This window comes from Lolium rigidum, chromosome 6, assembly GCF_022539505.1.
Source record: "Lolium rigidum isolate FL_2022 chromosome 6, APGP_CSIRO_Lrig_0.1, whole genome shotgun sequence".
Taxonomy (NCBI): Eukaryota; Viridiplantae; Streptophyta; class Magnoliopsida; order Poales; family Poaceae; genus Lolium; species Lolium rigidum.
Genome location: NC_061513.1, coordinates 359280513 through 359285099, shown reverse-complemented (window position 1 = coordinate 359285099; position 4587 = coordinate 359280513).

Below are 4587 nucleotides of genomic sequence, written 5' to 3'. Positions count from 1 at the left end.
TTGAATAAAATAGGATCCTAGCATTCCTTGTGTTGGAGAAAGACACGCTTCGCTTTTTCATTTGAACACTGGTGTTCTTAGCTTTACTTTTAATGTTCATGGCGAAAGTTGAAAGTCGCTTCACTTATTGCTATTTGGTTGGAAACAGAAAATGCTTCATGTGGTAGATGGTATATTGTCTTGAATAATTTGATACTTGGCAATTGTTTTGAGCTCTCAAGTAGATCATGTTTAAGCTTTTGCATCATGTAGTTTAAACCCATTAGTGGAGAACTACTGTAGAGCTTGTTGAAATTTGATTTGCATGATTGGTCTCTCTAAAGTCTAGATATTTTCTGGTAAAAGTGTTTGAACAACAAGGAAGATAGTGTAGAGTCTTATAATGCTTGCAATATGTTCTTATGTAAGTTTTGCTGTACCGGTTCATACTTGTGTTTGCTTGAAACAACCTTGATAGCCAAAGCCTTGTACTGAGAGGGATTACTTCTCGTGCATCCAAAACCTTGAGCCAAAACTTATGCCATTTGTGTCCACCATAACTACCTACTATGTGGTATTTTTCTGCCATTCCAAAGTAAATTGCTTGCGTGCTACCTTTAAAAATTTCATTCCTTGTCTTTGCAATACATAGCTCATGGGAAAGTAGCCTAAAACTATTGTGGTAATGAATATGTCGCTTATGTATCTTAGTTCTTATAAGTTGCTTGTTGAGCGGTAACCATGTTTCGGGGACGCCATCAACTCGTTACACCTTTGTTGAATATCATGTGAGTTGCTATGCATGTTCGTCTTGTCTGAAGTAAGGGAGATTTCTCATGATTAAATGGTTTGAGTATGCATATTGTTAGAGAAGAAAATTGGGCCGCCAACCAAAGCCATGTATCATGGTGGAAGTTTCAGCTTGGACATTAATCCTCAAATCTCTTATGAGAATATTATCTATTGTTGAATGCTTAAAGCATAAAAGAGGACTCCATTATCTGTTTTCTATGTTGTCCCGGTATGGATGTCCTCAAGTTGAGATCTATCAAAATTGAGAAATCAAATGTGATCTATCTCCTTGGACCTTTGTACAGGTGGCATAGAGGTACCCCTTTGTGACACTTGGTTGAAACATATGTAATGCAATGATAATCCATGGAAGTCCGAGCTAATTAGGACAAGGTGCGGGCACTATTGGTATTCGATGCATGAGGCTTGCAACTTATAGGAGGTTTTATGCATAACACATATGAATTATTACTACCGTTGACAAAATTGTTTCCATGTTTTCAAAATAAAAAGCTCTAGCACATGAGTAATCCCTGCTTCCCTCTGTGAAGGGCCTTTCTTTTACTTTATCTTGAGTCAGTTTACCTACTTCTTTCTATCTTAGAAGCAAACACTTGTGTCAACTGTGTGCATTGATTCTTACATGTTTACTTATTGCACTTGTTATATTACTTTATGTTGACAACTATCCATGAGATATACATGTTACAAGTTGAAAGCAATTGCTTGAAACTTAATCATCCTTTGTGTTGCTTCAAAACCTTCTATTAAGAATCTATTGCTTTATGAGTTAAGTCTTATGCAAGACTTATTGATGCTTGTCTTGAAAGTACTATTCATGAAAAGTCTTTGCTATATGATTCAGTTGTTTAGTCATTATCTATTTGTTAACAAACTATAGACCATTGCTTCGAATCACTTCATTCATCTCATATGCTTTACAATAGTATTGATCAAGATTATGATAGTAGCATGTCACTTCAGAAATTATCCTTGTTATCGTTTACCTACTCGAGGGCGAGTAGGAACTAAGCTTGGGGATGCTTGATACGTCTCAAACGTATCTATAATTTCTTATGTTCCGTGCTAGTTTTATGACAATACTCACATGTTTTATATACACTTTACATCATTTTGATGCATTTTCCGGTACTAACCTATTAACAAGATGCCGAAGCGCCAGTTCCTATTTTCTGCTGTTTTTGGTTTCAGAAATCCTACACAGAAAATATGCTCAGAATTGGACGAAACAAAAGCCCACGGTCTTATTTTCCACGGAGCCTTCCAGAACACCGGAGAGGAGACGAAGAGGGGACGCGAGGCGGCCACAACATAGGGTGGCGCGGCCCCACCCTTGGCCGCGCCGCCATATGGGGTGGGCCCCTCGGGCGCCCCCCGACTATGCCCCTTCGCCTATTTATTCCTTACGTCGCGAAAACCCTAGTACCGATAGCCACGATACGAGAAAAGTTACTGAGACGCCGCCGCCGTCAATCCCATCTCGGGGGGTCGAAGATCGCCTCCGGCACCCTGCCGGAGAGGGAATCATCACCGGAGGGCTCTACATCACCATGCCCGCCTCCGGATTGATGCGTGAGTAGTTCATCCTTGGACTATGGGTCCATAGCGTAGCTAGATGGTTGTCTTCTCCTCTTGTGCTATCATGTTTAGATCTTGTGAGCTGCCTATCATGATCAAGATCATCTATTTGTAATGCTACATGTTGTGTTTGTTGGGATCCGATGAATATGGAATACTATGTCAAGTTGATTATCGATCTATCATATATGTGTTGTTTATGATCTTGCATGCTCTCCGTTGCTAGTAGAGGCTCTGGCCAAGTTGATACTTGTGACTCCTAGTGGGAGTATTTATGCTCGATAGTGGGTTCATGCCTCCATTGAATCTGGGACAGTGACGTGAAAGTTCTAAGGTTGTGGATGTGCTGTTGCCACTAGGGATAAAACATCAATGCTTTGTCTAAGGATATTTGTATTGATTACATTACACACAGTACTTAATGCATTTGTCTGTTGTTTGCAACTTAATACTGGAAGGGGTGCGGATGCTAACACGAAGGTGGACTTTTTAGGCATAGATGCATGCTGGATAGCGGTCTATGTTCTTTGTCGTAATGCCCTAAGTAAATCTCATAGTAGTCATCATGATATGTATGTGCATTGTTATGCCCTCTCTATTTGTCAATTGCCCAACTGTAATTTGTTCACCCAACATGCTATTTATCTTATTGGAGACACACCACTAGTGAACTGTGGACCCCGGTCCATTCTTTTACATCTGAAATACAATCTACTGCAATCATTGTTCTCTGATGTTCCTTGCAAACAAACATCATTCTCCACACCATATGTTTAATCCTTTGTTTACAGCAAGCCGGTGAGATTGACAACCTCACTGTTAAGTTGGGGCAAAGTTTTTTGATTGTGTTGTGCAGGTTCCACGTTGGCGCCGGAATCCCTGGTGTTGCGCCGCACTACACTCCTTCACCAACAACCTTCACGTGGCCTTCATCTCCTACTGGTTCGATAACCTTGGTTTCTTACTGAGGGAAAACTTGTTGTTGTACGCATCACACCTTCCTCTTGGGGTTCCCAACGGACGTGTGCTTCATGCGTTATCAAGTGCATTGAGGCTTCCACGCGAAGAGGAGCCGTCGAGGCCACCGGTGATGACACATGGAGGCGTGCGCCCGAGGAGAAGGCCTCCGTCGACGACCTCTTGGAAACGTGCTCACGAAGCGGGGAGTTCATCGTCTAGCACGTGAAGAGGAGGAGATCCCACCGCCACCAAGCGCATGAAGGTGTGCTTGCGAGCGACGAGTCCATGGGCTTAGGCGTGCACACGATGAGGAGTCGCGCAGACAGGTATGTTAGTGTGCCTTAGCTTTTCTTCTCTCCCTACATGTTGATCTGATTTCAAGTTTTTTTAGCATGTATGTTGTCTTCTGGATTTTGGAGACGAAATGAATTCGGTAATCAGAAATCCAAGTCGGCTAAATTAACTTGATGGTCATGGGCAGAAAATTTGGTGGCTAGTAAAATCAAACCAAAAGTGGGCACTAATTTGGTTTACAAGAAAATGCAAATAACTAGGTAGTCATGCACTGTAAATTTGGCATCTAGCGAATTTATCCTGACAGTTAGCTTTCTAATTTGGCTGACAATAAATTGCTAATCATATCGGTAAATTTGGCAACTATTAAAATTAATTTGGTAATGAGGCACTAATTTGGCTGGCATCCAAATGCAATTAACTCGGAATTTGGTAATGATGCACTGTAAATTTGTCCACTAGGTAAAATTGACTCTGTAATTAGGCACTAATTAGCTAATGAATTACCTTGTGAAAATGTGATAGAAAATATAATTTAACTGGAAACTATGCTCATAATTTTTAGGTTCATTTTTGAAAATAATTACATGTCAAGTGAAATGTGTCATTATGTCAAGTGAAATGTGTCATAGACATGCAAAAAAGTTAAGCATGTGAACTCTAGTAGTTATTTAGATGTATGGGTATCTTATACATATACTTTATTGTGTTATATTGACATGATCCAATATTAGGCCAGATCATTGATACATGCATTTTACATCATTAATATAATAATTTATATAATTAGTTTTGAATGATATTTATCATGATCTATTATTATTTATGCCTTTCAGTTGATTTATGTGACTTTCCTACAAAGTTTCTTCCATTGGTATTTAATTTTTGAGAGGCAGAAAACCTCTTTTTCGTATTTTATTATTTTGAGAGGCTCTAGAGGCAGGATTGTAGGGGCGGCGGGAA